The sequence below is a fragment of the Poecilia reticulata genome, linkage group LG9, assembly GCF_000633615.1.
Source record: "Poecilia reticulata strain Guanapo linkage group LG9, Guppy_female_1.0+MT, whole genome shotgun sequence".
Taxonomy (NCBI): domain Eukaryota; kingdom Metazoa; phylum Chordata; class Actinopteri; order Cyprinodontiformes; family Poeciliidae; genus Poecilia; species Poecilia reticulata.
In genome coordinates this window covers 25,459,009-25,471,366 of record NC_024339.1, presented here as the reverse complement: position 1 = coordinate 25,471,366, position 12,358 = coordinate 25,459,009, and the positions used below count along the sequence as shown (strand labels likewise).

The 12,358-nt window shown below is 39.5% G+C and overlaps 1 long non-coding RNA gene across 1 annotated transcript in view; it reads right to left on the bottom strand.

Annotated features, from left to right (window-relative positions):
• Positions 1-2,905: 2,905 nt before the first annotated feature.
• The window catches only part of LOC103470459 (uncharacterized), a 62,798-nt gene continuing 53,345 nt past the window's right edge, over positions 2,906-12,358 (bottom strand). The window contains exon 2 of the long non-coding RNA XR_534489.1: positions 2,906-4,328. This is a non-coding gene — a long non-coding RNA (uncharacterized LOC103470459). The remainder of the gene's footprint in view (positions 4,329-12,358) is intronic.

Here is a 12,358-nt window from a genome sequence, read left to right as displayed (position 1 = left end):
GTTGAAACATGATAAAATGTGAAAAAATATTCAAGAGGTATGAATAATTTTGCAAGTTACTGTAGCTACGCATTGGGTTCACATTAAATATTAACCAAAAACCCAGTTTACCCGATTTAAGACCAATTAAATCTGTGATTTAGAGCAGTACAGTCTTTCTGAGATTGATCCATGGTCTGACTTGCAGGAAGTCATTCTTTTGCACCTGTAGCTCACTTGTTTGATTCTGCCAATGATCTGGTCACCTACGATGAATTCTAGTGCCAAGTCTGTTCAGGCTACACTTATTCTTGTACTCACTCCTCCAGCTGGTTGCCACGGGGATGTTGCTGTTTATTCCTCAGCCTAAGCCGAGTAAAAGTGATGGCTGTGTGAGGAGTGTTTGACAACTCTTTAGAGGTGTCCATGGAGCTCATTAGAAGGATAGATAGCCAGCCTGGTGGTTAAGACAGGGGAGACAGATGGATGGCAAGAAGGATAGAATGATAACAGAGATAAAAGAGAGTGAGAAAGAGGGACAGTCAAAGAAAAAGAAAAACAATGCATCTGGTGTAGAGCCAAATAACACATAATGCAAACACCATGGAGGAGGTTAGATGCTGTGGTTAATCCTTATGTATCGATGAGGTGTGAGGTAAGAAATCTCTATTTGCCAAAAATGACCTGCAGGTCAGTTTTTCAGAGCATTAATTAGTGGCTTCATCCCCTTCAGCCGTCACACATGCATAAGCTTATCTGCACCCTCTGGCACGCAGTCCCACACTAAGAGTCAATCACCCCTTACCCGTTACCCTGCCAGTGACCTGCAATTGACTGTTTGAACCCTAATCTGGAGGTCGGTTGGGGTCCCACACTCCAGGGTCTGGAAGTGGTCACTGTGGAACCTCCATTTCCCAAAACCCAGTTTGCTCAAAGCCAATCCTCTTCTCCCTGTGATTTATGTAATTAATGTGTTTAGTAAAAGTTTCTGTGAAGAAAAGAAGCCCTGCACGGTTCTTTAGTTTTCAAATGTGGCATTTTCGTCTGCCACACGCTGAGAAGAATAAATGACTATGCTGGAGGAAACTGTCCAGTGGGGTCCCAGTATTCATGTTTCCCCTGTGGATCCAACCATGAAGTAATTCAACTGACCACCACAAAAACACACAATCCTTCACATACGTTCACACTATGCCTTTTATTTTTTACCCGACCAGACAATGATTTTGGTCTACAAAAAGTCAGCTGGATTACTGTGGAGCCTGCAAAGCTATGGTAATGAATTATTTTGGTGATGGGAGAGCCTCAGAAGAACAAGTTCTTTAATCACAAACACATGCAAGATATTGATAGGGAATATTTCTGAGCAAAGCACTGTTCAACTCCCATGAACCAAGTCAATGTGACAAAGCCATTTGTCTTGTGTTTTTAAAACTAATTAGCTATAGAGTAAAAAAGATAATTTTTGTCTTTTTTTGTTTAAAAAAAATAACTTAAAAGCATATAAAACAACACATCCTTTACTTGTGCTCCATCCTTCTTTAACCTGCCACATATAGCCTGTTTTCAGCAAGTGGGATGTAGCTTAATCCAATAGAGATCTGATAACTTGACTTGCTGAGCCAACAACTGTCAAAGATGAGCATTATGTTGCTAATTGTACTTTTCTTAGCAATAAAATTATGAATTATGCCAGTTTGCCAGTTCGACTGGCTCCGATGTGAACCCAAACTTAAACAGAACCACCATCAGTTTGGCAGATGCTGTGGTATGCTTTGTGTCATAAGCGCTTCCCTTGTTAACACATACTAATCTTCTTACTGAAGGTGGATTTTTGTTCAATCAGCCTCTTTTTTTGTCGTTTTTGTGTATTTCCCTTTTTGGTTTTTAAGCTGACCAACAGCTTATACATTATATCTGCAATTATACATCAGCCTTGACATAGTCCAGGCTGATGTATTTTTGTCTCGCTACAGCCAGAAACATCAAGGTTTTATTTTATAGGTCAAGCGTAAGTATTGCATGATTGTGGAGTAGAAGGAAAATTACATGACATTTTAAAAATAGAGACCTGAAGTGTATGGCATGCACTTATATTCAGTTTCTTCATGCTGATATCCCTAAATAAAATCCAATACCTTCAGAAGTCACCTGATTAGTAAACACTGCAGCAAAAATTAACTTTTTGACTTTCACATCTTCCATAGCCTTCAAGGAAAGTGGCAGAAAACTCACACTGGACATAACTCTGAACACATTAAGATAGGACGGTGGCAGCATTATGCCATGGGAATGCTTTTTATTTAGCATGGAAAGAGATTCTGGTCAGATTCTATTAAAATAAGCTCTAAATCAATCCTGAAGCCAATCTTCAAATAAAACCTGGCAGTGGCTGCAAAAGAAAACTATGGGGTGGTGGTTCACCTTTTTTCTGGGTTAGTGCTGTTCTTTTTTTTTATTTTAACCCTAAACAAAACTTTCTTTTAATTAAATCTTTACACAGATCATGTAAACAATTTAGGAGTAGGCATCATAACCACACAGGTCATTTACAATATTTTCTCTCTTCCATATTAATGCAAATTCCACTTTAAAACTGATGCACAATTCACAAAAGAGCATTTTGTTGTGGTATATTTTATTTAATTTGCTTATCACCTTCCATCCCAGATTGCAGCTTTACATGCTTAAATAGATATAACCACAGCTGTTTTATATGTTTTTGTTTCTGACTTGAAATCTGAACTAAGATCCTTAACTGTTGGATGTTTTTGTTGTTGTTTTTGTTCTTGTGTAAAATCATGTACATTGGAAAACAGTAATAAGATTTTTTTTTAAAGAAAGCAAGCAGTTTTTTAGGCCTTGTAGATCTCATTTAAATTTAGCCTTGAAGAGGGCCTTGTTAGGTTTTTCAAACAACCTCAAATAAATTTCAAACATATGTTTATTGTCACCTTTCCATTAACTACATTTTCACACTGTTCAGATGGAGGGAATTCTTGTAACTTTGTCTATTCACTGACTTTTTACTATGGTGATTCATTTTACATTTGGATACATAAACAACCTGAAAAGAACTAGAAATTTTAAACTGTCTCCAACTAAAAAACTTTCTGTTTGAAGCCAAATTAGATTTTTACAGTTTGAACTGATTTAATACTTGTATTAAACATGTGACATAACACACTACATCAGTCTCAATCTTTTTCTTCTAGTTGGATGTTGAGTCCAAGAGAATAAAATGTGTAATTGTCTGATTAAAAATTTCCCGACTTCTATTCTATACACAAAGAATGACTATATAAATGCTCACATAGATGAATACAAAGACTTTGTTTAGTGGAGCAGCCCCTCTAACATACTCTAATCCATACAAGCCACAACCAAGCCAGATAGCATCTTCACGCCTGCTGTGGACAGCCCATACGCATTACCTCGGATATAATAATCTCCTATATCTCAATAGTTCTCCTTTTGGCTATACACAGGAGCAGCTGTCAATCACACAGACCACTAATGTGCTCCATATGAGACTCAACAAGCAAGGAATTCTGGAAATCCCATATTCTGCCCTTATATTTACCCTCCTGTTAGGTAGACAAATTTTCTTATTGACACGAGTAATGAGCTGTTCGGAGGCCGGGGACTGAGTTTCTTTTTCTAACAGTCTAAATGCTGCTTAGTTAAAGTAGTGGTGATGTGGGCAATAGATAGGAAAGTATGATGTTATAGATCTGTGGGGCCCCGCTTCAGACTTCTTGTTTTGAAATAATTAAATGTGATCTCCTTCGCCCTTGATCCAGGGGGGTAAAGGAACACAAGCAGGTGAAATGAACCACATAATTGAAAAATCCAGGATGCAATCCAAAACTAAGTGGCCTACTGAAACCATACCAGGGTGGGCACAACAAATTTAATAAATAACTGCTGGGCACTCCATGCGGGGTGTGGGGAGGGGGTGCGAGGAGGTGTTGGGGACGGGGTGGGCTCTGTTGTGCCGTCAAAGAGGTCCAATGTATTCAGGGGCTATGGCGCGTCCGCAGGGATAGGAGGTGACACCAAGTGTGTTGTCAAGCGTAAATCCCAATGCAGAAGGCCCTCGCGAGATGGGTGTCCCCATATCAAAGGTCTCACTGACTCGGGCTGCCATTTGATCTCCGCTCAGGAAATTCAAAATTCCAGGCAGATGAGGGGTGAAACTGAGAGGCCCTTAAGCCCAGCTTGTGCTAGTGATTAGAGGCAGCTGTTTCGATTCACATTTCGAAGGACTTGAACTCCGCAACCTGCTGCTTTCATACGCTCTGGGAGACCAGTGAGAAGGCACTGACCATGGACGTGGTGATGGTACCCTAAAAGAAAAAAAAATCATTATGCATCTATACGGTCACTGTTTTTAGACTGCTTTTTGTCAAAACATGGTTTATTTATTCACTTTTTGTTTTGACTGGATATTTACTTCTTCAAGCAAAAGATGATTAATGGATCTTTTCTGAAAATAAAGGAAATGCAACACTAATTTTAAGTGTGTTTCATCAAAGCACAGGTAACACAAATGAATTTGACCAAAATATAATTTCTGTCATTGTTATTACACCTGAGTGCAATGAAACATTGACTGTGGAAAAAAAAGAAGAAAAAAATCACTGCATCTTAGCAATATTAAAACATATTTTTCATCATATTTTTTTTTCTTTTTTAACAGTGTCCATATGGTTTTCTAGCAAAGGGGCAAAGACAAAACCTTGTTTTATATGCCATTAAGGGAGGGGGCTGACCTTCTTATTTTCCTCTTCTGTTTGCAACAACTTGAGGATGGCAGCTGGCTAATGTAACTACATGACAATATCTTTAGATGTTCATTTTGCTTGAAAGAATTTCCTTAAATACCCCAAAAAGTTGCAGAAGAAAAAAAAACTTAAGCTAAAGGTAGAGATTTTATGAATCTTGTTACAGGAGTTTGCGGCACATCAGCAGCCACAAAACAGAAAGATAGACGAGGCATCAAAAGTCAACATCCTGTCTTAAGAGTTTATGCATTTTTATGAAATATTCTTTGATTCTATTCAAAAACTTACACACTTAATGTTAAGAGCATAGATATATTTTAATCAACAGATGGAAACACATGGGGTAAATTGCCTTGTTTTCATATATTTCAGTGTTTTGATCTGCAACACTGTCTCAGTGAACCACAACTTGATTTTGCATTTGGAGTCTGTGGAGGAAGCGACTCTCTTTGGGCTTGAAATACTCAAAAGGGTACAAATTTAAACACACTTTATGAGGTGATTGCAAAAAAATTAAACTCGTGTTTCATGTGTGACCAAAAAAAGACATTCATTCAAAATTATCCAGTGAGCTCACTTATAAACACAGTGAAGGCGTCAACAAGACCTAAATGGTACAAGCACATAAATGATTAGCCCTAAACATGGTTCGACAGCTAAATGCTTGACCTTGGTGGGATTTGAGTACAACAACCCCTGACATTTATTTGCATCGCATCCCTGCCAAGTAATTTGGACACAATTCTTATTCCAGTGAAAAGGTGGAGGAAAAGGTGGGGACGTCAGGTCAAGCTCTGTGGAAAGGCCTCACTAGTCAGTCAAATTAAAAAGGAGGTGCCATTGGTATTACAGACAACCTTCACACCCTGCACAGCCCTTTCGGTCACTCAGTCAAATTTACATCCACACTCATGTTACCAAGTGTCACTAATGTGATGCTTAAAGGTGTTAGCAAGTAGAGCCTGGGTGCTCTATAACAGCTAAATCTGTTGGCTGGGTGACCTGCTTATCAGAACCGGATCTATACGCTCTGTCGAAGAGCTGGAGGTAAAAAAATCTATAAATATCATGGTCACGTGTGAGCTGCTAACATGTCCAACGACAAATGACCAAATCAACTTACAAAAGCAGAACTTATTTATGTTTAATTTCATTGAAATCAATCTATAATGAAACTAAATATGACTTCAGATATTGTGGCAAAAAAAATCTCAACATATTGACTTTTCTTTTTTTCCACACATATAAAAGATCCAACATGTCCACAAATTCTTTTTTTAAACACATCTTTATTCATTTTCACCAGTGTATAGTCAAAACATTTTTAACAAAAGGAAAGAGTCCGATCTATTTGGACACAATCAACTCACATCTTTCACTCTTATCATGATGGGAGGGAGGCGCGGGGGGGGCTCAGGTTTAAAACACAGTTTGATAGCCGTGCAACAATGACATCACGTACGTAACAATCAACAGTTAAAGACGTATAATGTTCAAGGTACTGAAGTTTCTTACATTTGGAAGTTCTTTAAGAATCCAATGACAGTTTAAATCTTTCAATGTGGCTGATATGTGTCTTTATTGCGTCAATTTCTAAAGGACAAACCAGGCCGACATTTTCTCAACCATCTATCAACTGTTTATCTCCTTAAAAACTTTCCTGAAAGGAGAACTCAAATGTTTAGCTTGTACTAAGCACAAATCAGGGATTTTGAGTACAGATTAAAGATGCAACGTGTAAGACAGCTGAGTTTCAAAGTCATCTGAGAAAAGCAATTCACAGCTTCCTTCTAGGACTTTCGTAACACGGGGCAGTCCCACGAATTAAGTTCTGTGCAATAAAGTGGAAAGTTACAGAAAAAAATTGTTGACCACACTCACTGAGCTTGGCAGAAAAAAAAACTCTGTAGAAAAGCCTATTTTTGGTAAAGATAGGATAAATGGGGGTGTTTTGGATCACACTTTCATATAGGAGTTTTGACATTTATGCCTAAATAAAGACAAACACCATGCCATTCTCACAAACAAAGTTCACTGGTTGTATGACATGTTTAAAGATATGTGAAATGCCATTCCTCCTCCAGACGTGGAACGATCAATGATATCAAAAGAGTTCAATTTTGGACTCATCTGACCATCTACAATCTCTGATGATTCTCCTTCCAAATTATGGGCTCAATGTCAACCACTTGAAAATTCAGAAGTTTATCTGTAACCATCTGCATCTTTTGAAATAAGGATGCAGAAGTCCTGATCTCTTTGCTTTTACCCATCATAAGGTAATTTTTGTGAAATACAATTAAGACTTAACCAGTTGATGCAAATTTGGACCGACAGGGACCAGGACTGACAGATTTCTGTTATTTTATTGTTTTTCTATGCCACTTTTGATTCTCCTTTTGTTAATGTGTCCTATATGTTGTTGTTTTTTTACACAACTTATTTTATGAACTAATTTGTGTTGATTGATTATGTTTTGTTTTCTTTTTCTGTTGCCAATATTTGATGGAAATTTTATGTCCATTGGCCCATGTATTAATCTAGAGTAAGACAAATCAAAATGTTCAATTCTTATTTGTCCTTTTGATATTTCAGAAAACTGCAAGAATGTAGGTCTTTGTGACCTTTTACACAACTTTAACCTTTCAAACTTTACAATCTACATCTACCTGTAGATAGCGCTAAATGGATGAAGCTCTTATCTGGGAACAAGAGAGTTCAGTAACCTCCTGACCTCTAGCTGCTATCTAGTAAGGGGCTGTTTGAAGAGATTTCTCTGAGAACAGACTTAGAATCAATGCAATGATGATTTTACTGCTTTGATCTGCCTCCTAAATATTACTTAAAGAAAACCTACCATGAATTTTGTAAAAACAAACACTCCTGAGCACAAAGCCTCAACCTGGAGGCAGCAAATAACGGGAAGCTGTTATTTAACTACTTCAGTCTGTTGAACACTGCAAGCCCTACTTTGCTATTCACTGATGTGCGAAGAGCTTTGTGCCAGCCCTTTGTGCCACCCTTATGTGCTGTGGGCTCTGCCCTGGATTTATTGCATATTTCACACCCCACCACCGCACAGAGAGCCAGTGATCTGGGCCTAACGTTGGGGCGTTAATTGGTCAACCTTTGCCAATAAGCAAGACCAATAGCTCGTGACTGCTGAGGCCCTTTCAAAGGTACTGTACATGACACGCCACATTTTTCAGGGTTGCGTTTGTTTATATGGTTTGTAGTGATCATTCGGCATGTTACTTCACCTGTCCGTGTTTACACTGAAGTGAACATGTGGGGGATGTGGTTGCACTTGCTGAAGCAGGGATTTAGGGAGAGAAAAAAAAAAGGTGCTTAAAGCGCCGTACTGACATTGTGTGTATGACGAGTGACAGAGAAAAAAAAAAAAAAAAAACACAAAGGAGAACACGGTACACTGTGGCACTGGAAAGTGGAGTTTTAAGGATTTGCAGAGGCACAGAGACATTTTCTGTGACAACTACGACATGTTTGACCAAATGTTTTGTTTAGCAGGATCAGGATCTGCTAGGTCAATGACTTGATGTGTGAGGCTTCCTTTGGTGCTCCTTTATACCAATTATTGTTGTAACCTGACAACATAACAAAATAAGTAGAATCTACATGGCCTGTATGAATTTGAATATATTTTTATTGTTTTGAAATCATTTATTTATACACTTTAAAATACAAAATGGGCCTCTTTGACCTGTAAAGTGCCTTGGGATCACATTTATTATGAACTGGCAATGCATAGATGAATTGTATATATTTCTCTTTTCTGTCTTTCACCTTCTAATCCCCGTCTTCCCTCTTCATTTTTAAAGTATTTCTCGTAAAACAAGTAGCGTAAATATCACGTAAAGCCGGACAAAGTGACCTCCCTGAACTATTATGATTAAAAGTGCATGATACTCTATGTAAATGAGCACACTATGCTAATTAAAAACATCTAACATTCTGAATGGATTTACTGCTCCCTTAAAATATTGCTACGGCATGTAATTGCAACACAATTTTACTGTCAAACCGTTAATCTTTGCAGGCGCGGACACTTTCTCAGCTTGGTTAACCTCAAATGTTAGCAGCTAATACAGGGCAGCACACCAAGAATTAATCCACTGACTAACTCTAGTCTTGTGGCTCTGAAATTCCTCCAACTTTATTATATTAAGGCTAATCATTTTTAATGTCCTGTGCTGTAAACTATTACTTTAGGAAGACTGCTCTAATCAGCCATGGCCTTGTTTACATAAACAGGTAAATTGGTTAACAACACTAAGTCTCCTGCGCTCTTATCCATTTTGTCTGGGTCTCGTCAAAGAGTGTTTGTGGCGTTGCAAGATGGGCAGTAAATCAAACTCACTGTAGCGTTAAAGCGCTGCGAAGAACGTGGCTTTTGGTTTCAGTTAAGTCTTTGTATTTGTTTGACCCTGGGAAGATAAACCACACTGCTTCAAAAGACGTTGCCACTGAAACCGACTTCGGGATCCAAAAATATACATCATTCGATACGTTGCTGAAGCTACAGTTTACCTCAAATAAGCAACATATGCTGCCTGACCCTGCATGTATTTTACATGTGAGCCCTCACTGGTGTGTAAGCCTGTAAGTATGCAAGTTTTGAGTTCAAAGAGAGCTAAAATAAACTACAAGTGAATCCAGAAATGCATCTATTGTCTTGCTCTATCAGCCTTACTGGTGCTACCATTGACTCCAATGTAGTAGTGACAAAAAGACCTATTGATATAATCTTCGACCATGACAGGCATTAAAGGGCCTAATTCTGCCCGCTTCTATATAAAAGCAACTCTAAAGCTGATTTCAATTGCCAGCTCCACAGTGGGGAGGGGGGCAGCGAGAACCCAGACAGACAAGGGAAGGAAGGAAATAAGCAAGAAGAATCTAGCTGGCAGGCAGAGTGGAGCACCCACCCTCAGCCCAGAGCCTGAAAACTCAGATTAGGGGGTGGATCAAAGCCGGGATTTAATCTGGGCCACTGGGCAAGGGCGGAGATTATGGCACCGTGGCACTGAGTGGCACTAGGGCTTCCCCTCATCTCTCACATGTGCATATCCGTTATTGTGCGCATACATTGAATCTTTTCATGCATCGGCAAAAACGATGGCACGCACGTACACACACAAGGGTGGACTGTGATGATTTGATTAAAACGCAACAAGAGGTGATCTAAGTTTAAACCGTGATCCATCTTTTAAGAATGGCTGCAGGCAAAAAGAAGACAAGGCGACTGTGACATTGAGGGAAGAGGAAGTGGATAAGGGAAAGGAGGGCTTTGAAATGAGTGTTAGGGATTGACAAAAGCCAAAAAGCTCCATAACCTCCACTCTCCGCCCACGATGCTGTACAATTCACCAAATTGGCCTCACATACTCCTTCTTACACAATCGTCTTGAGTACAGAGCCAGTCACACACCCATCCAAAGCAGACAGACGGTTTGTGGGAATAAGATACTTTATCTTTTCAAACATTGACCAGCAGTTTTCATGAAATGTCCATAAACCATTAAACTTTTATGTACGAAAGAAGTCTTGAATAACAAACATATAACTATGTACAATGAACAGGTGAATGTAGAGCAATGAGATCATTACAAGACCTAAACTATCAAATAAAGAGTTATGCAAAGGTATTAACATCCCTTTTTCCTCATGTTATGACCACAAACTGCTCACGACTCCCCGACTCTGTTCTCCCACAGAGAGGCTAGCTCAACTACAGAAAATGGCTATCAGATGGATCCCCGGCAGTTTTTTCAAATAAAACTACTGTCATAGTCTGATCAACAACACTGAAGTTACAAAACTTTTCTTTTTTGTTGTTTTCCCCTGCTGTTCAATTTTCTGTCGAAAGAAACCAAGGAACCCATGGACTGGTACCAGGCCGTGGCTGATAAAAAAGCAGAAAAGCGTGGCGTGCTGTTGTTTTAGTCTTCTTTTGTTCTGCTACCACCAAGTGAAATCTAGCAGCTAATTTGTAAACAAATTTCAGAGATCTGTGAACAAACACCGCCATGAAGGTCATGTCATGCAACTGACCAGTCAGGCATACAAGCCATACTCCAAGTTTTCAGCATCTCATTGCCGATGGGGAGGTGGAGGTGAAAACAGTTCAATCATGGAAAGAAAAGCATTTTATAGGCTACAAAAAACCTAAGGTTGGATCAAAGGTTCACCTTCCAGCAGTACTACAGCTGTTACACAAACAAAGTTCCAATGGGAATGATTTGGATCAAGCATTTTTATGTGTTAAAATGACAGCACCATCTTCTGGGGTTCCTTTCATTGACAAAGCATAGGAAAGCTGGCCGGAGGTGAAATTCATTTAGCAAAGCTTAGGAATATATGGTCGCAGTTGCTAGCTTTCCAATCAGAATCCACTTGAGCTCATCTACACTAAAGACTTGGTGAAATTGAAGTTGGAGATGTGAAAAGCTGCTAGAGTTATACCCCAAAAGACTTGTAGCTGTAGCTGCAGCATAAGGTGCTTCCACAAAATATTGAATCAGAGGGACTGAAATATTTTAAAATTCAAGTGAAAATATTTCAATCTGTGAATCTTTTGTCTTGGATTTCAAATGGTGTGCTAATTTGTGCTGCTCTGTCAGAAATGTTTAATACAATTCATTGAAGCTTGTGTTTGTAATCTGACAAAAGGTTCAAGAGGTTTCAAGGCTTTTTTTTTTTTTTAGGCAGCACATGTGAGCTTGTTTACTTTAAATTAAGTATGAGAAAATGGGTTTTTCTCCAGATATTTTTGTCATTAAAGACCTCCCATTTTTTAGAGGTTAACTTCATAAGATGTTTTGATCGCTGAGTCAGTTTGTAATGGGCCTTTAGGGTGTTATCTAAATTCTGCCTTCCCCCAAAATCTACCCACGTACCCCCAAGGCAAAGCTCTGAATGTCTTTAGAGGAGTTATGGGGAGACGTGCCAGAGTAATGCGGTGCACTGACTTTTCTTCATTCCTGGTAGACTTCTCTCTCTCCCCTCTACCCCCACCCGTCTCTTCTATCTCTCCTCGCACACAGTACACACATGCACAGACACACAAAGTGATTGACTCTCAGACATAAAAGCAGACCTTTGCTTTGCTGGTTTTACTTGATTAAAGTCAGAGCTATGGGGTCTTGGCTTAGCTAAGTCTGGGACAAAGAGCAATATTTGTGGGGTCCGCTCTCACTCAAAGACCCTCTTGTCAGGGGAGGCCCAGAGTGAGCTCTGGGGGAGCGTAGACCAGCTAAAGGCCAGGCCATTTATCATAGTCCTCCAAATGAAAGAACCCAAATGTCTCTTTCTTCCACCCATCTCCATCCCTCTTCCCATCTTTCACTTTTTTCCCTCCATCTTTTCCCTCATCTTCTCTCCCCCCCTCTTTTGTGCATCCAGTGGGAGTAGAGCAACAGCAACTCGCTGTCGTTACTGGTAACAGAGCTGAGATTGGAGGAAAAGGCTTGGGACCGGGCCCCACTCATGCTGAGGCTGTGGCACTTTTTTTTTGTATGTGTCATGGGGTGATTTGTCAGGCTGCAGTGGCAGAAGTCAAGCCCCGGAGGTTG